Source organism: Saccopteryx bilineata, chromosome 3 (assembly GCF_036850765.1).
Source record: "Saccopteryx bilineata isolate mSacBil1 chromosome 3, mSacBil1_pri_phased_curated, whole genome shotgun sequence".
NCBI classification, from domain to species: domain Eukaryota; kingdom Metazoa; phylum Chordata; class Mammalia; order Chiroptera; family Emballonuridae; genus Saccopteryx; species Saccopteryx bilineata.
Genome location: NC_089492.1, coordinates 75343391 through 75371182, shown reverse-complemented (window position 1 = coordinate 75371182; position 27792 = coordinate 75343391). Strand labels below are relative to the sequence as shown.

At 38.4% G+C, this 27792-nt stretch overlaps 1 long non-coding RNA gene across 1 annotated transcript in view; it reads right to left on the bottom strand.

Annotated features, from left to right (window-relative positions):
- LOC136329709 (uncharacterized) overlaps positions 1-27792 on the bottom strand; it is a 79444-nt gene that overhangs the window by 11875 nt on the left and 39777 nt on the right. Inside the window, exon 2 of the long non-coding RNA XR_010730244.1 lies at positions 8707-8874. This is a non-coding gene — a long non-coding RNA (uncharacterized lncRNA). The remainder of the gene's footprint in view (positions 1-8706; positions 8875-27792) is intronic.

Here is a 27792-nt window from a genome sequence, read left to right as displayed (position 1 = left end):
GGAAAGCGTGGCGGAGGGATGGAGAAGCAAATGGGCGCTTCTCCTGTGTGCCCTGGCCGGGAATCGAACCTGGGTCCTCCGCACGCTAGGCCGACGCTCTACCGCTGAGCCAACCGGCCAGGGCGAGAAATGTTTCTTATAAACAAAGTTTGATAACTAGAAATCCATTGAGCCGTACCTCTCTTAACTAAGTTTTTTTGTTGTCAGGAAGAGAAATAAACTTTAAACATTTTTAAGAACACACACAAACACACAAATAACAACAGAGAGGTGGAGTGGGGTGAGAGAAAGAAAAAGAAAGAATTTATTGAAAGTAGAGTATGTTCTCATAGAACCGTAAGGAGACCACTACAACCATGGATTGGGGTCAAAAAAGACCAGATACAGAAGAGCTGCCCAAAGTTCCCAACGTCATGTGCCTCCAGTTCAATCATCCAGCCTATTCAGAGCAGCTGCTTGTGGCCCACCAATTGGAAATTCCCAATTGCTTGGCTTACCTTAGCTGAGTCAAGTACCTGTTCTGAACAATGAACCAAGGGGGCCTGTTCACTAGTCACCAGTGACTGCTAAGGGTTGACGTCCATAGCAGAGCAGGTCTCTTCTACGAAAGGTGGGTTTGCAGATACTCGACTTTTAATCCCCCACTATCTTACTAGTAATTGGGAGACCAGCATGCCACGTGCATGGATATGCGGTCAAGTTCGTCATTACAGATTGCCCTGTGTTCCACCAACATTTTTATGTTGTAGTCCAGTACTTAAGAATGTGATCTTATGTGGATATAGGGTTTTTACATAAGTCATCAAGTTAAAATGAGGTCATTAAAAGAATAAATTTGGGCACAGATATGTACAGAAGGAAGAAGATATGGAAGTGCAGAGAATGCCAGGTGAACATGAACACAGCTGCCTACAAGCCAAGGAGAGAGACCTGGAACAGATCCTTCCTTCACAGAGTTCAGAAGAACCGAGCTGCTAACACCTTGATTTTGAATTCTTGGCAATTGATTTTTGTTGTTTAAGCCACCCAGTTTGTGGTACTTTAGCAGCCTTAACAAACAAATATAGTAATTTTAAGAGATAGTCTGTTTCTGCAGATTACAAAAATTCATCCCTCCTCCCAAGAAAAAGAGTTGAAGAGTCAGGCCACTGAGATTACTGTGTGATTTCAGTAAGGCCACTGAACTTTTCTGGGTGCCTGTTCCTTCATCTTCAGAGAAGCCATGATGCCTCAACTACCTACAATTTAGTCATGAGGTGTTCAGGATAAATGAACACATTGAGTTCTCTAAAGAATGTCAAGCAATCTGAGTGGAATACCTTTTTCTGCTATAAAAAAATAAACAAAATTGTATCTATTTTATTTCTAGCAGCTAATATGATTATATTAACCAGCTAATGGGAAAGCTTATAATAGAGTCATTTTAGGCATTATTACTATGACAACTGTACAATAAAAAGGTGAAAGAAAATAAGACATTTTCAATTCAGTCTAAGTTCATAGTCCCTTTAACGTTTCATCATTTTCTGCAGCTGTTATGATTGCTTTTCCCCTTATTTTTAAAAATCTTTCCATTTTACCTAGTAGGAGTTAAGTAATATGGTGATTAATAAGAATCTTCATACTGTTTAAAGAACTTAGAAGGCTCTTGTTACACTGCTTTGTATCAAAATATAGCAAAAGCACTTTCAATGTAGATATGTCACTTTATATTAACTCTAGCTTGAAGTCTCTTATGATGGCATTGCGAACGCCGCAGATTGGATTTCAGCCTCGGAAACCTGGTGGGTGTGCACACACACACGTGCCCTTGCGGGTCCTGTTCTTGATTGATTTAACTGCTTGTCCTGACCTGCGACTGGTGTAATACTAGATCAGACGCCGTCTCATCTCCATGCTGGATACAGATGCAATCACAGAGTCTGCTACCTTTAACGTTACGGAGCTTGGCCTAAGAGATTTCTGTTGCTTTGTGGCAACTCCCTTAAAATCCACAGCGAGACTTCTTGAAAGGTGGCTTTCTACTATGTGCTTGCAAAGCTTCAGGTAAATTAAATGCAGTTTCACTGTCCATGCTTTGAGCTTAGCCAGATCCCAAGTAACGGACACATATGGCCTGGGCTGAGGAGATTTTTATTATAAACAAACCCACTGTGCTTTTTAAGTTGAAGCAGTAAGTTAAAATACTTTAATTTAAAAACAAATTACAGGTCCAACATACAGCCTTAGAATGATCTAATATTTTCTGGTTCTTTGCAAATAATAGATCTATTTAGTCAGGGGTCCCCAAACTACAGCCCGGGGGCTGCATGCAGCCCCCTGAGGCCATTTATCTGGCCTCCACCACACTTCCGGAAGGGGCACCTCTTTCCTTGGTGGTCAGCGGATGCAGCCTGTGTTCCAGGAGTACTGTATATGGCGGCGCCACAAAGTGCGGTGTTGCTCATGTGTAGTACTACTTCCGGTGATGCCAGACGCACGCATTATGGCTCCGGAAGCGCATCATATCACTTGTTACCACTAGCAGTGACAAATATGGAACCAACATTGACCGTCTCATTAGCCAAAAGCAGGCCCATAGTTCCCATTGAAATACTGGTCAGTTTGTTGATTTAAATTTACTTGTTCTTTATTTTAAATATTGTATTTGTTCCCATTTTGTTTTTTTACTTTAAAATAAGATATGTGTAGTGTGCATAGGGATTTGTTCATAGTTTTTTTTTTAATAGTCCAGTCCTCCAACGGTCTGAGGGACAGTGAACTGGCCCCCTGTATAAGAAGTTTGGGGACCTCTGCATTTAGTATTCAGTTCACTAGTGCCATTTGAAAAATAATTTGTGCCCAGAATGACAAAAATAGCTCTTCATGTGTTTTCTCATTCTTCTTCTCTGTTAGATGATTGAATCAAATATCTCACAGCGACCCTGACAGACTTGAGGAAGCAGTGCTAGTGCTAATTCTGCTCAGACCCACAGCTGCTTGGGCTACAGTGCTAGAACATGTGCTAAAAACTTAACCCTTCATGTTACCTTATGTAAACAGGTGTATTGACATTCCCCATATCTATGCTTGCATTTACCAATTTTTTAAACATAAAACTAAAGCATAGATTAATTTCTGTTTTATATATCACATAGTGGCCTCCTTAGCACAGTAGGCAGTGCGTCAGTCTCATAATATATCACATAGCATACCTAGATTACCTGATTCTCTATGGATCATTTCTAACAGTATTTAGCCAATTTTTGTACATCACAGCTCCATGCTCAAATGCTAGACTACTTTTTAAATTAGGACCAATTTGCCCTTGGTCTTTTTACATTAGGAAGCACAGAGTCATTTTATTTAGTTTTCCTTTCTTCAGAACTTCTTTATTCAAATCAATGTATAATTCCTTTTTATTTGACTTAAAAAAAACCCCAAAAACAACAACTGTTGATCCTTTCTGTTCTCAGTGTCTCCCGCACCATAAGGAAGTCACCTTGTTTACTTCTCACCTGGATCAGCATGGGAGCAGCCTCACAGGTGCCCGCACTTCTGGACTTGTCTTCTCATGCATCTCTCCAATCAGTTCCGATCTCACCTCTCAATACCTACCAGGGTTGTTTTCTAAAATGAAAATATGGTCCTGGCTTTCTCTTCTCAAAGTGTTGCGGATTCACCAATACCAAAGGAATACATTCCAGGCTCCTTGGCATGGTAGCCAATGCCTTTAAAATTCTGGCTCTTATCTTTTATCTTTATGCCCTTTGTTCAAACATACTACATTCCTGCTCTATCAGACACTTCACTGTGTCCTGGACATGTTCTTTCAAGCCTCCAAACTTTGCTGATGCCATGTTATATATGCAATGCACAGTACGCTCACACACACACGTGTTTTTTATATATTCCCCTGCAAATTGTTGCTTGCATAACACTGTTTTGGAGTTTTGTCTTTGTTAATACTCTATTCATATTCAGTCTTGTATAGTCTTTCTTTTAATGACTATGACAATCTATTATCCCATTTCTCTGCTGGTGGACATTTGAGTTAGTCTAATATTACAAACAATGCTACAAATAACAGTGGCATACATGCCTATATTTGCACGTTTGCATAATTTGGGAGGTTAGCAACCTAGTAGTAAAATATTGGAAAGGAGAATTCATACATTATTAATTTGACTCATACTGCCAAAAACATCATTGTAAAGATGGTTTCTATTTATATCATGTGCAATAATATCTATTTAGCATCATACTTATCTCCAGAAGGTATTATCAATCTTTATAACTTTTCCAATCTTAGGGAGGAAATGTCTTAATTTCTTGTTTTTTATCTTGATGTTTAATGAGTTTGACCTTTTTATATGTCTTTATTGGTCTATTATGTTTCTTTCTGTATAATTTACCTATTTATGTATCCTGCTGTCCCTGCTTGGCTTAAATGTCATAAACATCTTTCAAGGTCAAGCAAAACCTCTAGTTGTAATCAATTGTTTTTAACAACTACATAAGATTTTAAAATGTGTGTTTCATAGCTTATTCAATTTTTGCCATGTTAACGGATATTCAGAATGGGTCTAGTATTTTGCTATCACTGCTTAGGTTGCAATAGACATCCTTGTATATAGATCCTTGCCAGGAGATGTTTATAGTGCTTCAATAGAATTTTCTAAATGTGACATTACTGGGTCAAAACACTGACACATTTGTATACGTTTTTCATTTTAATCAATACCAATAATTAACATTTCTCTAAAAATAGGTTGGTACATACACCCACCAGCAGTGTGAAAGTCTGCCAGGCAGCATCCTCGCCAGTCTTCCTATTACCAGTTCTGACTTCAGCACGCACGCCCTGGGGTCCGTATGCCTCAGTTCAAAGCTCACCCCCACCATTTACCAGCTCTGGGCTTCAGTTTTCTGCTGTGAAATGTTGATGATAGTACCAGTAGGTATTCCATGGGATTTGTGTCAAGATTATATAAAATATTTGGAAATATTTAAAACGACTCCTCATGTATAGAAACCCCTCCTAATTTTTAGTCGTTATTAATGTATGCCAATTGTACTGCTTAAGACATGGTACAGAATAGTGTGTTTCAATTTGCATTTTATTTTCTCTGGGGGCAGCTGAGTTAAAAGCATTCACAGGTTAAGTTTCTCCTTACAAAGTACTCATTTCAGTTTGCAATAATATATTTATTTCCATAATTCTTTTGATCAATGTTAAATTCACACACTAGATTCACACACTCCATGAGCAGTGGTATTGTGTCTTTTTTTTCTCTCCAGTGTATTTTTTTGTGCTGAGAAAACTGTCCATAGCAGAGAGCAGCACAGTGGCATGGTGTTCTTATCTTCAGTTTTACAAACTTTCTACATATCATAGCTATTCAACCTTTGGGATTTTGTTTATGTTACAAATATTATTACTCTTCCTATGGCTCTTTATGGAATCAAATATCAGTCTGCCCATCATTGTTACTGCATTTCTTATCTTGTCCTTTGGCACAAGGTTATAAAAATATTATCCTGAATAGTTTTCTAACAACTTTTATAAAATTTTAACAAGTATGTCAAGAACATTTAGCAAATAAATCAATATTTCCCTACTAAATCATCATTCTCCCCTTATTACAAATGAAGTTTCCCACATATATTTGAGTTTAAATTTGGTCTTTACATTGAACCATTTATCTACCTGCCTACTCTCATGTCAATTTAAAATCCTGTTGAATTGCAATATATTGCTGTTACTAAATGTATGCACTGTTGTATGTACTGCATAATGTAATAAATGGCATTTAGCATGTGTCATTTGTATATTGTATGATCACTTGATTGTCTTCCTCACTAGATTGTGAGACCAGTAAGAACAAGGCATGTCTTCTTCTGCTAGCCCTGAAGCTCCACTGCTCAGTACTCTGCCTGGCACAGTATTGATACTTTAAATATGTTTGATGAAAAATAATAATTAGATGAACATACAAAATTCTATCTAGATTCTACATGTCATACTGAATGTTAAAATCTTCACACTATTCCTTTACATGGAAAAAAATTAGCAACATAATTTTATGAAGCCATTTTGTGGTGTTACACATTGAGTGCTTGTTTGTTGTTGCTAATAGAAGCCCCCTATGCATGTGACCGATGCAAGCAGCAGCAACGTCATAATATACAGAGAAAACATAGCTCTGTGTCTAGGAAATTCTTCTTTTCAAAGATTCAAAATTCAGAGGTACTACCATCCCCTTACTTTTGCTCCCAAATATTCTCCATCTCTTAAAGACTGCTTTTGTCTACAGATCCTATGACAACCTCTTCCTGGGAAAAGAGAAATTTGCTCTTTTTAGACAACCAATGCCCAAGTGCATTTTTTCTTTGATAATAAGAAGAATTCAAAGTGTACTTTAAAAAGAGGACCTTGGATAAAAGTATTTTGCATATTAGAAGCCTTTTCCCTAAGGAAATATGTTTATAGCACTTGTCTAGTCTAAAAACCTGAGGAGTTCCACTTTTTAGGAGAGAATACGTTACCTATGTGTTTGTTTGTTTTTTGTCATATTATCTCTGATCTTTTCTTTTTTTTAATAACTGTCTTATATTGTGTAGGGATTCTGTGCATCAGACATTAGAAAAGGCCTCAGTGGAAATTCCTGTCTCTGTTTCATGATGTCTGGAACCTCCGCTGGGAAGCCGGAGGGTGACTCGGTGGCTGCAGGCTGGAATCTTTTGAGGGCTTGTTCACTCATATGTCTGGGGGCTGATGCTGGCTGTCAGCTGATACCTCAGCTGGGGCTCTGTGATATATGAGGTCACTCCAAGTAACTATTTGTGCTCCTTTACAGGATGGTGACTGGGTTGCAAGAGCAAGTATCCTCAAAGTACAGGCAGAAACGCATGACACTTTCATAATGTAACCTCAGAGGCCAAACTGAGTCTCTTCTACTGTACTTTCTTATTTGAGAGAGTCACTGAAGTCCACCTGGATCCATGAGAGAAATAACAAGGTCACATTGTAAGAAGAACATGTGGGATGGGAGGTATTATTGTGGTCATTGCTGAAATACACAATATGTCATGCTATCGCTGCTTTGGTTTTGATATTTAAGATTTCACAAATTTTAAGTGTTTTGCTATCTGTGCATGAAAAAATGAAATTATAACGCTATTTTGTGCATTTTATGTACACATTTTGAGCTATCTTTTTTCCCTCTAATGTTTTGGAGATCGATCCAGATGGATGCATGCACTATAGTTCTTTCATTTAAAGTATCCTTTTGTGTTTAAGAATGCCACAATTTATTTCTACTCCTGCTTCTCTGCTCTTTTAAAGTTCCCGCAAAGGTGCATTTTCAGCACTCTGCAGGGATGGCGTCAGCCTCGATGTGTGAGTTATAATTTGGTGGAATAGGTTAACAGAAACAAAGAAATTAAAATAAAAATGGAATCAAGTTTAAGCTCAAAAGTCCAGGCAAAAGTTTAACATATATTTAATCCAGATGTGTATTTTTTTGCATTTTAATATGCAATCATTGTAATGGATGAAATAACAGTATGCTGAATGAATGAACAAATATATGAATCAATCAATTATGTGATAATTAATCCAGCAGTCAGTGAATTCAAGCCCTCCCTTATCTGGAGTCAAAGTTTACAGCCTGGCGTATCACACTTCTTCCTGTGAGGACATAGGTGTCTGTCATTGGGCTGCCTTCTGTCCCAGTTTCTGTTGGTGACAAACCTCTCCACCTTTCAACCTGCATCTGAAAGTCAGTCTGGCAAAGCACCAAAGGCTTCAACCCCAGATTCAGACAACTAGTATTAAACACCTGCTCAGCTGCTTTCAAACTCCACAAACCTGAGCAAGTTCTCTAAACTGGTGGTGACCTGATAGGTTTATTTTAATAATGAAGTGACACTATACACAAAGGGCTATCACATGGTAGGTTTTTGATAGATAGGAGTTTGGATAGTTTTTGGATGGCATTTCCTTCATGACCTCCTCTTTGGATGCCCCTTTCCAGTAACAAAGAGAGATATTTCCCCAACTTGTTTGTACTTCATGTAAATCATCTGGAGAATCTTTAAAAATCCAAGGCCCCCAGCACACATTCCAGAACAATTAATCAAATCACAGCCTCGGGGTGGGGCAGCAGAATTTGTAATTTTTTAAGTTCCTTCAGTGATGACAATGTTAAGGCAGGAGTAGTATCCTCCAAATTTATCTGATAGTAAGAATCACCTGGAATATTTACTAAATAATTAAAAGAGCCTCTGCACCAGACCTAAGAATTTGAATCTTCAAGGCAGAGACACAGAGATCTTTATTGTTAATGTGTCAGAGGTAAACCTCATTCTTAGGAAAGACTGGGAACAAACTATTGGTGTATTGGATGGTCTGCTATAGTAGATTGTTTTGGTAACTTACAGGTTCTTCAATGAGGGATCATGTCTTTTTCAACTTTGTATTTCCTAACATAGTATTTAATATATTGAGTATGCAATGCATGTTCTGAGTTGAGCTGAATTAAAGAACATAAAAGTAGAGTAACCCTGGCCCTGGATGGTGCTCAGTGGATAGACCATTGCCCCAGTGTATGGACATCCTGGGTTCAATTCCTGGTCAGGGCACACAGGAGAAGTGACAATCCACTTCTCACCCCTCCCTTTCCTCCTTCTCTCCCTCTTCCCCTCCTGTAGCCAGTGGCTTACTTGTTCAAGCGTGGCCCTGGGTGCTGAGGATAGCTCGGTTGGTCTGAACTGTCAGCCTCAGGCATCAAAAATAGCTTAGTACTGGAGCATTGGCCCCAGATGGTGTTGCCGGGTGGATCCTGGTCCAGGTGCAAGTGAGAGTCTGACTCACTATCTCCCTCCTCTTACCTAAAAATAAAGATTAAAAAAAAGGTAGAGTAATTCTTATAAATTCATCTTCTAATTGAAGCATTTCTAATTTGTATTTAAAGGTGAACACGTGAACACTAGGATCCAGAGTACAACCACAACCTTGACATCTGCACAGTGTTGGCCATTAGCCTCCGCTTTGTCACCATCTAGTTTCAGGGCCTTGGAAAGCCCCTTAGCCTGTCTGGGCCTCAGTTTTCTTGATTGTGTGAAATATCTATTTGCACATGGATTAGATGAACTTCCACAGTTTGTTCTTATTGAATGCAAGCTGAGTCCAAATTTGATTAAGTACAAATGAAGAGAAGCTGATGCTCTATTTCCCAACTTTATATTGCTTCTCTTAATTATTCTCCCTGGAAATAATTCCATCACTCTTCAGTAGCCAGATATTCTTTCTCATTTTATGTTGCTCTTTTGTATCCACCGATGTCGGATGCTCAGAGCCTGGCTGCCCACCCTTCCCACAGAGGCGATACCCTCCATGCCTGCTCGTCCCCATCCGCACGGGCATCTATGCTTATTTTTAATTCTGAAGCTTCTCTCTCGCTGTCTGGTTTGTGAATTTCATGTCTGTGTTATGTTTCCTGCCAGAATGTTCGCTTCTCACCAGCCAGTCATTTTTCACCAATAGAGATACACAGTCATCACATTCCTCAGTAATCCTTCCACGGTAACAAGTGAAAATGTATTCTTCCTTTCTGCTGTGGCTAACCCATCTCTTCTCATTTATCAGGGAATCTGGCCTTATGATTACGATGACCACATTAATAGATCAATGTTTCCAATGTTTCTCTCTCTCTCTCTCCCCCCCTTCCTCTCTCTAAAATTCATCAATAAAAAGAGAGAGAGAAAAAACAGATATAGACCTGTAAGACTTTGAACATGTATTTTAACCCATCAATGCAGAGATTTCCTTCTCTCTGGTTTTCCTACTCACCGATTATAACAGAATAATCTTCAGGGAAAATAGGATAATTAGCTTTTAGCTGAAAATTTATTTTTCTTGAATTACATGGAAGAAAAAACACAAATTGATATTGGAAAACACTTGATCTCAATCACCTTAAATGATTGTAATTCCACACACATAAGGAGAAATCATAAGTGCTAATGAGTACAGTTTTTATAGTTAATTGATAACTAAAAGTGTTCATGTTATCATTACCATTATTTTCAAAAAGAATGCATTAGTTTCTTAATGCATTAAAGAGAATTGAATATTTAACATTTAGAACAAAATGGATAATAATGAAACTAATAATGACCAAAATGGCTAATATAAAAATATTTTTTAAAGAAAAATAATGTAGAACTAGAATAATGTTGTATATGTCATGAATATACTTTTGGTCAGAGCTGTCTTTAGGAAAATGGGATTGAAAAGGTAATCCAAAAAGGAGCTAAAATTTTATACCTACTATAAATCTAACATGGCCTTGGGGCCAACATCTGTTTCATCTCATCAACTAAGGGTCTAACTGGTAGGTACAGGTCAGAGGTCCACGATCATTTGGCAGCATTCAACTACCAGCAGTCACAATGAGTCACACAGCTTAGACATTTGCCCTATGCTCTAATAAATCAACAAATCTCTATTCAGTGCCAGTGGACACTGTAGAAGATAAGGTAGCAGTGAAGAAGAGAGAAGAATTACTGTCATTTCCATTTTTAAAAAGAATACTGAGAACTGATTATACAGAAATGGCTATTGAAGATAGAGATAACTGGTCCATGATGCTGAGATAGGTATTTTTAATAAACCCAAGAACTTTAATACAGTTGAATCTTGTTCCCCCATCGATTGAGGGATGTTTTTTAGGGTCATCACTTTGAGCGGAATCACAATAGCCTCCATAATTGCTCTTGCTGAAAAACAATTTAGGAACACTTTTTTTTTCTGTCAGAGAAATGCATCTTTCATATGGCAGGATTACTTGTTTGTGATGGGATCCAATTTATTTTATTTTCTTTGGTAATATATTGTTGGCATTTATGCATACACAGCAAAAAAGAAATTAAGAAAATTGAGTCTGGATCAAAAATGCCTGGGTTTAAATATAGACTCTGCCAATTCTTCCCTGTAAGACCTTGAACATGCTACTTAACCCATCTGTGCAGAGATGTCCTTTTCTGTAACTTTGTACATCATTCACAGAGAGGTTGTGAGGAGTAAATAATAGGTGTGCAAATAGGTGTGTGTGCTATGGATGTGGTTGTATTATATGCTAAGTGTTTGCAGTTATTAATATTAATAATAATTAGTGAATATTCTTCTCAATTAGTTTTTGGTAAGGAGTTTCCTCCACATTTATTTACTTTTCCTTTTGTAGATAATGCCTTTAACCATGCCAAGTATAGTCTCAAAATATTGTAAAATTAACACAGAAATTTCAATAAAACTTTCAACATCATATTCTCAATATGATGACTAGTAATTAGTACACATTAATTCTTCCATATGCTTTTAGACGAGATCGGGCGCGTTCAGGGTGGTATGGCCGTAGACTCCATATGCTTTTAGAATAAGTTTGGAATAGCTTTAAGTTTTTATATAAATTTAAGAGAAAATATTTATATGATATTTAATTTTCTTACATAAATAGATAGATAGCCTGGGAAGATTCCAAGGTGGCGATGGAATAGATGGACATTCCACCTGCCACCTTCCAGGACCAAATTGGATTAAAAATTAACTTAAGAACAATCATCTTGAAAAACCAACTTTGGACTAAACGAAGAGGAGTCTATAACCAAGGATCACAGAAGAGACCACACTGAGACTGGTAGGAAGGGCAGAGACATGGAAAGTGCTGCCCGCTCCTAAGAGCAAGCAGCAGCTGAGGGTCTGGAGGGACTCTCACTGCACGGAGGGTCACTCTGAAAGGGGTGGGTGCTCAGCCCCAGGCCAGGAGACTAGCCTAGAGCCCCAGAGCCTAGAAGAGGTGCCAACACAGCATTTGGCAGTGAAAAGAGCCAGGTTTCTTTCTGCAAGAAAGAGATGGAGCTTTCAGAGTTGCAGGCTTTGTCTTAAAGGGCCCACATAGAAAATCTCGTTCAAAGTCACTTAACTGGAACTCCGGTGGAGGGGGAGCTGAGAGGACTACATGGATGAGGAGAGTGTAAGTAGGAGGCCCAGGGAGAGACACTGTGAAGGACGGCCACCGGAATTGCTATGCTGAGTCATTCTCCAATACTGCAGTTGCCACCTTTCTTAGGTGAAGTGTCCCCTCTCAATGGCATCAGTCTGGGGAAAAGCAACTGCTCCACCCTTGGGAATCTCTCCTACCCCGGCCATGATGAAGGTCATTCTAAGAGGCCAGAAAACAGAGGGCGTGTGTCAGTGACTCAGTTATCAGGTGCTGAGGCCGCAGCTTTCTGCCACATGTTCCCGACACTAAGACTGGTGCTTCCACATCACAGAAGACTCAGTAGAAACTATCCACACAGTGGGCAGACCAGCAGGCAGACAGGAGAATATAACCATTGTAAATATCTATGCACCTAATATAGGAGCACCTAAATATATAAAACAGATTCTGATGGACATAAAGGATGAGATCAACAGCAATACTATAAATATAATAGTAGGGGATTTTAATACCCCACTAACATCAATGCATACGTCCTCTAGAACAAGAGTCGGGAAACTTTTTGGCTGAGAGAGCAATGAACGCCACATATTTTAAAATGTAATTCCATGAGAGTCATACAACGACCCGTGTACCTTACGCATTATCCAATAGAAATTTGGTGTTGTCCCAGAGGACAGCCGTGATTGGCTCCAGCAATCCGCAACCATGAACATGAGCAGTAGGAAATGATTGGATTGTAATACATGAGAATGTTTTATATTTTTAACGTTATTTTTTTATTAAAGATTTGTCTGCGAGCCAGATGCAGCCATCAAAAGAGCCACATCTGGCTCGCGAGCCATAAGTTCCCAACCCTTGCTCTAGATAGAAAATTAACAAAGAAACAGAGGCTTAAATAACACACTAGATCAACTGGATTTAATGTATCTCTTCAGAACTTTGCACACCAAAGCAGCAGAATATACATTCTTTTCAAGTGTTCATGGTACATTCCCTAGGATAGACCGCATGTTAGGACACAAAACAAGTCTCAATAAATTTAAGAAGATTGAAATCATAACAAGTATCTTCTCTGATCACAATGGCATGAAACTAGAAATCAACTACAATAGAAAAACTGAAAAATATTCAAACACTTGGAGGCTAAATAGCATGTTATTAAATAACAAATGGGTTAACAATGAGGTCAAGGAAAAAATAAAAAATTTATTTGAAACAAATGAAAATGAACATACAACAACTCAAAATTTCTGGTACACAGCAAAAGCAGTCCTTCATAGCATTACAGGCATACCTTAAGAAGCAAGATAAAGCTCAAACAACTTAACCTTGCATCTAAAAGAACTAGAAAAAGAACAACAAATTAAGCTCAGAGGAAGTAGAAGGAAAGAAATAATAAAGATCAGAGTGGAAATAATAAAAAAAAAAATACAAAAGATCAATGAAACCAAAGGCTGGTTCTTTGAAAAGGTAAACAAGATTGACAAACCTTTAACGAGACTCATCAAGAAAAAAAGAGAGAGGACTGAAATAAATAAAATTAGAAGTGAAAGTGGGGAAGTAAAAACTAACACCACAGAAATACAAGGATTGTAAGAAAATATTATGAGGATCTATTATGACAGAAAATTAGACAACCTAGGTGAAATGGATAAATTCCTAGAAACACAATCAAAACTCAATCTGGAAAAATTAGAAAGCCTAAACAACCATTACAACAAATGAAATTGAAACTGTTATCAAAAAACTCCCAACAAACAAAAGTCCTGGACAGAATGGCTTCACAGGGGAATTATACCAAATGTTCAAAATAGAACTAACACCTGTCCTTCTCAAGCTATTTCAAAAAATTCAAGAGGAGAGAAGACTTCTGAGCTCCTTTTATGAGGCAAGCATTATCCTCATTCAAAAACCAGAAAAAGAGACTACAAAGAAAGAAAACTATAGACCAGTAGTAAGTCAACCTGGTCCGTACCTCCCACTAGTGGGCATTCCAGCTTTCATGGTGGGTGGTAGTGGAGCAACCAAAGTATAAATAAAAAGATAGATTTAACTATAGTAAGTTGTTTTATAAAGATTTATTCTGCCAAACTTAGCAAAAATCCGACATAAAGTATTTGGTAAGTAATTATTATTATATGCTTTAACTTGCTGTAACTCTGCTTTATAAATTTTATAAAGTAAAGTTACTTCCCTACTTTATAAATCACCATTTCTGTGGAACCGCTGAGTGGTTAGAAAATTTTACTACTAACAGAGATACAAAAGTGGGTGGTAGGTATTAAAAGGTTGTCTACCCTGCTATAGACCAATATCACTGATGAACTCAAATACTAAAATTCTCAACAAAATATTAGCAAACTGGATCGAGCTATACATTTAAAAAGTCCTATATCATGATCAAGTGGGATTGATTTGAGGAAGGCAAGTCTGGTACAATATATGCAAATCAATCAATGTGATTCATCATATAAACAAAAGGAAAAATAAAAGTCACATGATTATATCAATAAATGCAGAAAAAGCATTTGATAAAATCCAGCACCAATTTATGATCAAAACTCTCTGCAAAGTGGGAATAAAAGGAACATTATTTAACATAATAAAGGCCATCTATGACAAACCAACAACCAACATACTCAATTGGGAAAAATTAAAAATAATCTTCTTAAGATCAGGAAAAAGGAAGGGGTACCCCCTTTCACCACTCTTTCAACACAGTTCTGGAAGTCCCAGCTACAGCAATCAGACAAGAAGAAGAAATAAAAGGCATCCAAAATGAAAAATAAAACTATTATTGTTTACTGATGACATGATACTGTACATAGAAAACCCTAAAGTCTCAGTCAAAAAACTACTAGACTTGGTCAATGAATTCAGCAAGGAGGCAGGATATAAAATCAATATTCAGATATCAGTGGCATTTTTTACACCAACAATAAACTGTCTGAACGAGAAATTAAGGAAACAATCTCCTTCACTATTGCAACAAAAAAAAAAATAAATAAATAAAGTACCTAGGAGTAAATTTAGCCAAGGAAGTAAAAGACATGTACTTGGAAAATTATAAAACATTAATAAAAGAAATCAAGGAAGATACAAACAAATGGAAGCATATACTGTGTTCATGGATATGAAGAATAAACATTAAAATGTCTATATTTCCCAAAGCAATCTATAAATTTAATGCAATTCCTGTCAAAATACCAATAGCATATTTCAAAGATATAGAATAAATATTTCAAAAATTTATATGGAACCATAAAAGAACACGAATAGCCTAAGCAATCTTGAAAAATGAAGACTAAAAAGGGAGGTATCACACTTTCTGATATCAAGTTACACTACCAGGCCATTGTAATCAAAACAGCTAGGTACTGGCATAAGAACAGGCATACTGATCAATGGAACAGAACAGAGAACCCAGAAATAAACCCATGCCTTTCTGGGCAATTGATATTTGACAAAGGATGTAAGGGTATACAATGGAGTAAAGACAGTCTCTTTAATAAATGATGTTGAGAAAATTGGACAGGTATATGCAAAAAAATGAAACCAGACCACCAACTGACACCATTCACAAAAATAAACTCAAAATGAATAAAAGATTTAAATGTAAGTCACGAAACCATAAACATTCTGGAGGAAAACACAGGCAATAAAGTCTTTGATAACTGCCATAGCAATATTTTTGCTGATATATCTCCACAGGTAAGTGAAATAAAGGACAAAATAATCAAATGAGACTATATCATACTAAAAAGCTTTTGCACACAAAAGACACCATGAACAAAATTAAAAAGACAACTCACACAATGGGAGAACATATTTTCCAATACGTCTGATAAGGGGTTAATAACCAAAATTTATAAAGGACTTCTAAAACTGAATGCCAAGAAGGTAAACAATCCAATTTTAAAATGGGGTAAAGAAATGAATAGACACTTCTCTGAAGAGGACATACAAATGATCAATAGGAATATGAAAAAATGTTCAACATCACTAATCATCAGAGAAATGCAAATTAAAACCACAATGAGATACCACCTCACACCTGTCAGAATGGTGCTCATTAACAAATCAACACACAATAAGTGCTGGCGAGGGTGTGAAGAAAAGGGAACCCTCCTGCACTGCTGGTGGGAATGCAGACTTGTGCAGCCACTGTGGAGAACAGTATGGAGTCTCCTCAAAAAAATTAAAAATGGAACTGCCTTTTGACCTAACTATCCCACCATTAGGGATATATTCTAAGAATACCAAATCACTGATTCAAAAGAAGACATGCACCCCCATGTTTATTGCAGCATTGTGTATAATAGCCAAGATCTGGAAACAGCCCAAGTCTCCATCAGTGGACGAGTAGATTCAAAAGTTGTGTTACATATACACAATGGAATACTTCACAGCTGTGAAAAAGAAGGAAATCTTACCTTTTGTGATGGCATGGATGGACCTGGAGACTATTATGCTAAGTGAAATACACCAGGCAGAGAAAGACAAATATCATCTGCTCTCACTTATATGTGGAATCTAATGAACAAAGTGAACTGAGGAACAGAATAGAGGTAGAGGCAGGGTCACAGGGGCCAGAGGGAAAGCTGTCAGAGGGAAGGGGAATGAGGGGATGGGATCAGAGAAGGTGAAGGGATGAGCAAAATTATATATACATAACACATAGATACAGATAACAGGACAGCAAATCCCAAAGGGAAGGGAGGAGGTAGTTAGGGGTAGGAGGTAAAAGTGGTGTAAATAGGGACACAGTTGTGAGGGGTGAGGGTGTTATATTTAGTGGGACACTTGAATCCATGTTAACACCATAAATTAGAAGTAATAGAAATTAGGCCATGGCTGGTTGGCTCATCGGTAGGGCCTCCGCCCAGCATGTGGAAGTCCCAGGTTTGATTACCGGCAAGGGCACACAGGAGAAGCAACCATCTGCTTCTCTACCTTTCCCTCTCCTTTCTCTCTGTCTCTCTCTTCCCCTCTCATAGCTGAGGTTCCATTGGAGCAAAGTTGGCCCTGGGTGCTGTGAATGGTTCCATGGCCTCCGTCTCAGGCACTAGAATGGTTCCAATTGCAGCGGAGCAACGTCCCAGATCAGCTGAGCATCGACCCTGGTGTGTATGCTGGGTGAGTCTCTGTTGGGCGCATGCGGGAGTCTGTCCTTCTCTTCCCCACCCTTCTTACTTCAGAAAAATACAAAAAATAATAATAATAAATAATAATTAAATTAAAAAGTAGATATACTTTCTCTACATTTTTAAGCCACCTTTTAATGTTGCTCAGTAACATTACATAGTTTAATTCTTATTGTTATTTATTGGTATTTTCTATTTTTCTATGATTTATTATGACTTGAATTATTTTTAAATCACATTTTTGAACAGGTTATTCTTGGTGTCTTTAGTTGGTTCTTTCAAAAGCAGATGCTGAGATAAGAATTCCCATGCAAGTGATCTACCAAGAATATGTGGAAGGAAAACTAGCAAAGGAGTGAGGGTAAGTGAGAAATAAGCCAGCAAGGATGCATCTCAGACTAAATCCTGCATAAGGAACCTTCAACTTGATCCCATGGGGAACTGTGATATGTTAGCTAAGATTCATGGCAAAGAAGCTGGGGTATTCATTTTCCACACAAGACAGTCAATGTTAAGTGGACACGCCCAAGGAGTGTATATTTCCAGATACTTCTGAGTATTTGTTCAGGTAAAGAAGGAACCAATAGCCTAAAAGCAGCACTTTATGATACTGGGTGTATTGTCTTTCTTGGGCTTTTTAGTTAGCTAATAATGAATACATTAGATACCAAGGGGTTTTAGTTAGAATTTTACATAGCCTGCATTTTAATTTTTTGGTTCTTTGCTGTTTCTATTAACTTACAGCATTATTTTAATAAATGTTATAGTACCAACCTAAAATCATACCAATAGACCAAAGAAAAGTGCACAAATGCTGGCTATAGGAAGCAAAAGCAGACTAAAGCCATGGCATGTAAAATTAATATATAAAGGACCTGAGAGGATGTTGACCTACTGACCAAAAATGTCCACTTTAGTCCTAGTCTGCCATTACGCATTAAGTTCACTCTATCCTGTCTTCAAAATGAGGGCTTGTCTAACCCAGTTGTCCATCTATAGAAGAGTGGATAAAAACATAGTGATGCATATATACAATGGAATATTAGCCATAAAAATGAATAAAATCTTACCATTTGCAACAGCACGGATGGACCTAAAGGTGTGAAAGAAGTCAAACAGATAAAGACAAATACCGTATGATTTCAATTATATGTGAAATCTAAAGAACAAAATAAATGAACAAATAAAAAAGGAACAGACTCACAGATTCTGAGAACAGACTGATGGTTGCTGAGGGGAGGGGTGTTTTGGGACTGGGTGAAAAAGGTGAAGGGATTAAGAAGTACACATTGAAAGTTACAAAGCAGTCATGGGGATGTAAAGTACGGCACAGGGAATATAGTCAATAATATTGTGATAACTATGTACGGTGCCAGGTGCGGACTGGAAATATCAGGAACACTTTGTAAAGAATGTGATTGTCTAACACTATGCTGTACATGTGAAATGAATACAAAATAATATTGAGTGTAAACTGTAATTGAAAAAGAATTAATGATGACTTCTCACAACTTCTCAAGGGAAAAAAATAGAAAAGGATTCATATTTAGAACAGAAGCTGCAATTGGAGTGACCACCGAATGAACTTTAAAATAGTGCAGCCATTTGCAAAAACCCACTGCATTTTCTGCAGGCCCACAGGACAAGGTAAATAGGAGAGTGAACAGCGTTGCCACCCTGCCTCTTCCAGTCTTCCATGGTGGCACTCACTTCTGCAGTTCCCAGCAAGGAGGCAGTGCTGCTTCTAGCTTCATATCCTGGCAGGGAGGGGAAATTCAGTAGCTTCCACTTAGGTGCCCTACTCTATTAACTAACTTTCTGAATTGCAGGGTCACTAGGGATTCTGCCCAATGACAAGTATGGCCATTCCGATTCCACATCTGGGCACTGGAGAAATAACCACAGATAGGTCCACAACCCTGTTAGACACTTGGTGATTCAAGGTTGGGACAAAACTTGATTTAGTATTTGATTATTATAAATCCTGTGTTGATATTTTGGGTCTCCAAGAATTAGCATCAGTCCCACAAAGTTTAGATATTTCATTTTCTCTATTGTACAATGTCCTAGTAGTTGGCCTCAGATCTCTTTTGACAAGGTTGGAGGAAGATAAATGGTAGATGCTTGTGGCAATGTTGAAGGACACCCAAAACTGTCCTTCAATTGAGACTCCTCTGTTTTCAAGCCATAGTACAAAGGTATAGTAATCAAAACAGTATGGTATTGGCAAATAAATAAATAAACAAACAAATAGATCAATGGAACAGAATAAGGTCTTGAATTAGGAAGAGAATATCACTCTTCATTGTGGTGACACAAAGCATGAATTTGGCCTACTACCTCAATGTTTGTCTTTCTCTTTTTTCTTTTTTTTGTATTTTTCCAAAGTGAGATGCAACGGGGGAGGCAGGCAGACAGACTTCTACATGCGCCCAACTATGATGCACCCAGCATGCCCACCAGGGGGTGATGCTCTGCCCATCTGGGGCGTCGTTCCGCCGCCACCGGAGCCATTCTAGCACCTGAGGCTGAGGCCATGGAGCCATCCTCAGCGCCCGGGCCAACTTTGTTCCCATGGAGCCTTGGCTGCAGGAGGAGAAGAGAGAGACAGAGAGAAAGGAGAGGGGAAAGGGTAGAGAAGCAGATGGGTGCTTCTCCTGTGTGCCCCAGCTGGGAATCGAACCTGGCCGGGTCAACACTATCGCTGAGCCAACCGGTTAGGGCTAAATGTTTTTCTTGTTCTAAATCAAGTAATGTTTCACTAGGCTGCTCTTTTATTTTATTTTTAGGTACATGAGATCAATTAGCTTGTGTTAAAGATCTTTGTAGATCAAAATTTTAATTTTAATGTAAAATACACTAACTCACTCTCTTAGTGTCTGGCTGTTAAATATTACATTACCATCAAGAGGAGCCCTACTCAGTGATGGTGTCTCCCAACATTATACCTGGTCTATAGAGGACATTTTCATATTTTAAGATTGTAAATGTTCCTCTCACCTGTGAAATTTCTCAATGACTTAGTGAAGGGTGTGCCCCTCTGCACCCTCTCAGAAAAAGTAGTGTAGAAAGGATGGTTACACATGACAAATTCCTTCCAACTTATTTATTTCCCTAACCACTTGGATTTTCCTCTTTACATAACACCAAGATGTTCTGGTATCTCAACATCACTGAGTTACCACTGAGTCAAGGTTTTACTCACACAAGCAGCTAAAATGTTAGGGCCCCTCCCACCTGCTATAATACATCACATTAAGGCTTGCTGGTAGTTGCATCCATATTTATGAATTTGGTAAAATTCATTCATCACATCTTGCAGTCTACTTTGGCATACAGCTACTCCCTCCCAGGTCACTGTGTGTATGAATCCTGGAGCCTGCTGTGAATTGACACTATTAGAAGATGCTCGAGGTGAATAGAGAGTGAGAAAGGCACCTCCCTTTAAGGCAACTCCACCAGTCAAGGTTATCATGGAACCTTGAATAAGAGAAGGCTAATTTTCCTCAAACGCAGGAGGGAGGGCTGTTTCCACCAGCACAGATAGTTCAGAGTGTCCATAGGTCTAACATTTCTAACACACCCAATTCTTTCCCAATATCCAATCCCAAATCTCAGAGTCCATTCCTTGCCAGTCAATGCCCTGACTTTCACATAAGAGATTTGCTGAGGCTGTGAATTCATCTTCAGTGACCCATCCAATCAAAACATTTTTTTTTCTGATTTTTCAGAGGGGTTATCATGAAACTCAGGAAAGGATAGATGATGTTTAGATTCACCATAGAAGTTTTCTGGTTCTCCAAATGTGATTTGACTGAGTCCCTGCATGGGAGTTTAAAGACCGTTTTCTTTCTGCAAATCTTCCCTGCCCTGAGGAGCAGCCCCAGCATGCCAGGGTCTGCTGTCTTCGCTGGAGCCAGGACAGGGAAACAGAGCAGCCATTCCAGCCTTCCAAACACTGGCTTCACTGGGTACTTCATCACCATCAACTGGAGATGATGAGGCTGTTAATCACGATGTCACCGAATGCCATGACTAATTTGGATCCCATTATTCTAGATTCCTTTTGGCCAGGGTCCCTGCACTGCATTCAAGGTTAGTTCAAAGAGAAAACTGAACCAATCCCTAAAAACAATTTAAATGTTTGAAAAGACAAACATGCTAGGACAATACATATGCAACACATTGAACTCCAAATGATTAATATCTATAGTTTTATTTATTCGATGATGAATATGAGAAAAAATAATTACAGAAGGAAAAGTTGGCAAAGGCATGTGAACAGTGAGCTGCCCTCAGGGAAATGGTCAATGTCACATGGTAACCTGTTGGGTACTTAATTCTCAAGAGTGGTTCTTTTTATGTAATTCAACTTTTTTGTCTTAAAATGTAATTTGCTGGTATTAATATAGTAATAGCAGTATTTTTGGTTAATAGCTTCCAAATAGCTTTTCCTTTTGTTATGTTTCTCTGTCCTCAAGTTGTTGGTTCTAAATTGCATATAGCTGATTTAAATAAATAAATATATATATATATATATATACATATATATATATAATCTATTTATTTTCACTGGTGAGAACAATTCATTTATGTTTACTATGATTATTACCATATTTGGAACTCTTTCTATTATCTTAGTTTCTGCTTGCTGCTTTTTCTATTTTTATAATCTCTTTTTTTTCCTTTTTGCTTCTTTCTTCTTATTTTTTAAATTTATTTGACTTCTCTCCTTTATTCTTTGAGAATTTATACCCTCTATTTTGTCCAATGGTTATTTAAAATTTTTTTAATACTTAACTTAAAAGTTAAAATTTTCTCCATGTAGTCTTTCCTTTTCTTTCTTTTTTTTATAAATAAATTTTTATTTTAATGGGGTGACATTAATAAATCAGGGTACATATATTCAAAGAAAACATGTCCAGGTTATCTTGTCATTCAATTCTGTTGCATACCCATCACCCAAAGTCAGATTGTCCTCCGTCACCTTCTATCTAGTTTTCTTTGTGCCCCTCTGCCACCCCTCCCCCTCTCCCTCCTTCCTCCCCCCATTCCCCGTAACCACCACACTCTTGTCCATGTCTCTTAGTATCATTTTTATGTCCTACCAATGTATGGAATCCTTCAGTTCTTGTTTTTTTCTGATTTACTTATTTCACTCCATATAATGTTATCAAGATCCCACCATTTTGTTGTAAGTGATCCGTTGTCATCATTTCTTATGGCTGAATAGTATACCATGGTGTATATGTGCCACATCTTCTTTATCCAGTCTTCTATTTTTTTTACAGTGATTAAAGCCTTTGAGCAAACTCTTGGCCAATACAGCAAGAATCCATAAAAGAGTAGTGTCCTTAACATGTTCACCAAGTCCGAGTTGGCCCCAACACCATGCCAAATCCCTGAAAGATGCAACCCAACCCTAGTTCAGTCTGTTATGAGCTGTCACAAGGAGCAGGAGTCCAGGAAAAGTTCACATCCAGGAAAAGTCCACATGGCACTGGAATTGTCAAAATTCTATACTTTGCAGCTCATGTCCAAGTCCCAATAACCGCTGCTTCTAGCTGGTAATGATTCAGGTAGACTGGAAAAGCCATCTGCAGCATGTGTGGAGATGGAGCTTCTGTTCTCCTCTGCCTGGAGAGGTGAGACCAGGTTGCTTTTCCCTGGAGCTCTGCGACTGTGGCTTGGTAAAGAGAACCTTGGGATACACTAAGCTGGGTGGCAAAGGTAGATTCATAATAGAAGTTGGCAAAAGAGGGAAAGAGAACTCTAAATGAGGAGTAGGTCCCAGCCTGAAATATGAGGTAGGAGGAATAAAGGAAACACTATATATTAAACAAAGCAGCAGAAAATGGGACTATCAACACCCACAACAGAGATCTTTGAGGGAAGAATAAAAAACCTGACTATTCAGGCAAGACATAGTTAAGTGGCCCTTGTGCAAATGAGATCAGTTTACCTGCTTCTTGGAAGAAATACCCTAGGATTGTCCACAGTGTCGTAGATGGGGCCAATGGCCCTGGGCACCTTCAGCCTTCAGTAGCAAACCCCAGCATTTTGGGCAAGGTTAGGTCATAGGTGGCTGGAGCAGGGCTGGAAGAGACTGAATCCTCCCTTAGAGGAGCGAGGGGGAAGCCTACCTTCCAGTGTCCCTGTTTCCTCACAGCAGAGGCATGTAAGTCTGGCAGGCTTTAGCTCAATGACCTTCCTTTCCACTATTGAAGCAGGACCCAGATGGCATCCTATGAGACCCCTTTGGGGCACTGGAGCCATTAAGGGTGTATCCTAAAAGCTGGTAGTTCCCCTGATCTCTATTGGGCTTTTTCTGCCTCTTGGTATCTTAAAAGCCATGCTCAGAAGATCTCGCTGAGGGGTTTGAGGATCCCCATCCACCTATATAAATCTTTTCCATATATCTGGAGCTATTTGGAAAAAGACAAAACAGTGTTATTAGCTGGATCAAATAAAGAAGGTAGTAGTTTGCAGGAGAAAAAGATTTGGTGTCTCCTGTTCATCAGCATTCAAAACAAATTTAAAATTTTTTTAAGTAAAAAGCATGATATGGTAGAACCATAGGAGTTCCAGGATATGACTCCCCCTTTTTAAATTTTTTTAAATTGACTTTAAAATATTTGCTGGGTGCACTTTAATAATACCTTGACTTTAAAGATTGTAAGAATGACAAAATACAGTAAATGCTTTTGCTCCATATGCAGGAGCATTGTCAGTTTAACCAGTTTAGGAAATCCAAAAATAGAACAGTGCATACAGACAATGAGCTATAACATGCTTAGCAGCCTCTCCTGTTCTGACAGAGGTTACTATAAATCCAGAATATGTATCCACTGTAACGTGGACATAGGACTGTTTGTCAAATGAAGGTATATGAGTAACATCCATTTGCCAAAGTTGTCCTGGTAGGGGTCCTTGAGGGATAACTCCAAATGAAGGGGCAGATTGTAGGATAGGACCCCTTGGACAGGATTTCCCAAACTGCCATGCTGCTCTCCGAGAAAGTTGAAACTGTTTACACAGGGCTGCAGCATTCTGGTGATGAATAGTAATGAGACTGAATTGCTTGATCTGTCATGGTTGCTCTAAATAATTTTCTTTTGGGTAGTTTGATCAACAAAGGCATTCCTAGGCCCTGGCCGATTGGCTCAGCGGTAGAGCATTGGCCTGGTGTGCAGGAGTCCCAGGTTCGTTTCCCAGCCAGGGCACACAGGAGAAGCACCCATCTGCTTCTCCATCCCTCCCCCTCTCCTTCCTCTCTGTCTCTCTCCTCCCCTCCCACAGCCAAGGCTCCATTGGAGCAAAGTTGGCCCGGGTGCTGAGGATGGCCCTGCAGCCTCTGCCTCAGGTGCTAGAATGGCTCTGGTTGCAACAGAGCAACACCCCAGATGGGCAGAGCATCGCCCCCTGGTGGGCATGCTGGGTGGATCCCGGTTGGGTGCATGCGGGGAGTCTGTCTGACTGCCTCCCCGTTTCCAACTTCACAAAAATACAAAAAAAAAAAAAAAAGAAAGAAAAATAAAGGGCATTCCCTTGTGCTAAAGCTCCAGGGAGCATGGAGTGAGCTCGAGTATGTCCTATAAAACATGGAGCTCTATGTTGACATACAAATCTTTGAAGAAGGAGGAACTGCTGAAATAGTTCATCAGCATTTGTCCCTAAGACAGCAATCTTTATAGTGGAAACATCATAAGTAAATATTTGCTGTCTGTATATAGATTAAAGGAGGAATATGGCAAATGCTGAAAAGCCATGATCATGGCATATAATTCTAGGCTTTGAGCTGATTTTGACAGTTTCAGTATAAGGTTGTCCATTGATTTGCAAGAGCGATTTGCCATTTAGTGGAAGTTTCCCAGAGCCATTGTTGTTGATCCTTTGAAAAAAGGAACAAGAATAATTTTGAGGCTCAAAACCTATAAGCTGTAAGGGTCACCTATGTCCCTTGATAATCCAGGAGGCAACAAGATCAAAATATGGAAGTGTATTCCATGGGCTATTAGATGGTTCAATGTGCCCAAGCTGTAGCTGTTCTTGTACCAATTGAGCAGCTGCCCTAAGTTTCTCCTGAGAAAGGGGCCATTGGTCTACCCATACAGGATTATCTGATTTCCAAGTACCTGGGTCTGCACAATGCATGAAAACTAGAACTTTGTTGAGGGGATTTACTCTGCCCTATACCTTGTAATTCTGTGGCTACTGCATGAGTGGGCCAGGAAGGAGGCCAATGTAGCTTAGCAATAACAGATACATCAGCTCCAGTATCTAAAAGTCCTTTAAATTTATGCTCATGTATTGTTAGTTCCATTTCAGGGCGTTCCTGACCTATTTTTTTTAAATCCAATTGGCAAAATCAGAGGAGCCAAATCACCAATTTGCTTGGGGCCCCTTTTGCAGGATGTGGCCTGAGAAACAGAATTAGCATCCTTATACTATTCTTCTAATTGCCTGAATTAGCCATGAGACACATTCTTTTTTTTATTATTATTAATTTTGATGGGGTGACATTGATAAAATTGTCTTCCATCACCTTCTAACTGGTTTTCTTTGTGCCCCTCCCCTCCCCTAACCCCCTCCCTCCCCTCCCCCCCCCCACCCTGTAACCCCACCACTGTTGCCCATGTCTCTGAGTCTCATTTTTATGTCCTAGCTATGTATGGAATCATATAGTTCTTAGTTTTTTCTGATTTACTTATTTTGCTCAGTATAATGTTATCAAGGCCCATCCATGTTGTTGTAAAAGATCCGATGTCATCATTTCTTATGGCTGAGTAGTATTCCATAGTATATATACACCAAAGCTTTTTAATCCACTCTAGTCTTTTCTTTTTCAAACAACAAAAGGTGTTAGAACATTGAGTCTGACCAACTCCACCCTGTTTTTTCTGCTACCATTGTGCTGCGTTTTATTTGGTGTATTTATTTGAAAATATAAGCATTGCTTTTTGTACATTTAATGTTTTTTATGAATTGACCAAAATATTTAGCATGTGAATATCTTTTCTCCCATTTAATGTCACATTTCACCCTCTCTCTAGGACCTCTTTCTGAAGTTCCTATTAGTATTTGTTGGAGATGAACTCAGTTTTTATTTGTCCTAAGTTTTTTCACTCATGTTCCAGAAAGAGAACATAAATGACAGATTATTTTTTCTCAGTCCTTTGAAAATACCCTTCTACTCTCCTGGTTTCCATTGTTAAGAAATCATCTGTCTGTTTTATACAGGCGTACATTTACTTTTCTGTGGCTTTTTAAAGATCTCTACTTTGGTCATCTAAGAAACCATGATGCATTTATGTATTGATCTTATCTTCTTTTTATCCAGTCAACACTCATTTGTGCTTCTTGATTACAAGTATTCATGTCTTTAATCAATTATGAAAAATCTTAGGCTTTATCTCTCTAAGCAGATTCTCTCCTTCATATTCACAATTCTCTTCTAAGAAAGAGTCTTACTGGTTTGATTAATTTTTTCATGATAAAAGTATCAGTTTATATTTTTCATTACAAGCTTTTCTTATAAAATGTTTGTTCTGTTTATCATGTGTGCTTCTTTCTCATATTTTCTGTTATAGTTATTCTCATTTAGTTTGGCTAATTTCTTAGTGTGCCTCCATTTAAATTGTGATTTTATAGTCAGTGGGCTCTTTCTGTGGCATTTGCACCTGGCCTTGAATGAGGGTGCACCCCTCTTCAGGGGACATGTGCTTTTCTTACTCATGCTATTCATTTGTCCTTTTTGTGTCATTATATCAATACTTGTCTCTTGCTATGCATGTTATATTTTGTTTTCTTGTGGATCAACTCCAGTTTATCTCTCAGTTGTGGTTCCCTAAACCACATGAGTTGGATAGATTTGAACTCCAGACCAATGTGGTTACACGCTCCGAGGGGAAAAGTCTTGTCTTTTGTTTGCTCGTCCACTGAAAGTACCCGCCCAAACAATAGCTTCTTTGTTTTCTACCTTGGTTCACAAGAAACTTTTCTTGGTTGTTGGGGGTTTTATTGTTTATTTTCTTTTATAGTTTATATCTACTCTTACCAATATTGAAGCCCTTCTGAGTCTCAGCTTTTTCAAGAGCTTCCCTTTCACCGCCTTCTGCCCGGGTCTAGGGCCTGGTCTCCTGGGAAGGATCCCTGGTTTTCTGGAAATTATTTTGCAGGGGATTTATAGATTTCAGCACTGTTTCTCAATCAATTTTCTCTCTCTCTCTTTTTTTTTTCTTTTTTACCTCTAGGGATTCCCTTACATTATAGTGAATACATTAAAAGTTTTGTTATATTTTATCCACATGGAAATGTAATTGTAATGAAGCTTTTCCAGGTATTCATTATTACCAGAAATACAAGCCTTAAAACTTTCATTTTTAACTTCATCTTTGATTCAAGAGCTCCTTAGAGGGTTATTTTTAATTTCCAAATAGTTGTGAGTATTGTTTAATTTTGAGATTTATGGCAGGGTTATTCTAAAATCTGACCTCTAAGTTTCCCCGACAGAGAAATTTATTGGAATGTCTAATGTGGTCCAGTGTATCATCAACTTGATAAATGTTGTAAGACAAACAAAAAGGATCAAATATTTTTAAAAGAAGAAACATCAGTATCATTCTAATCATTAAATCTATTAATTCACGTGTTCTATG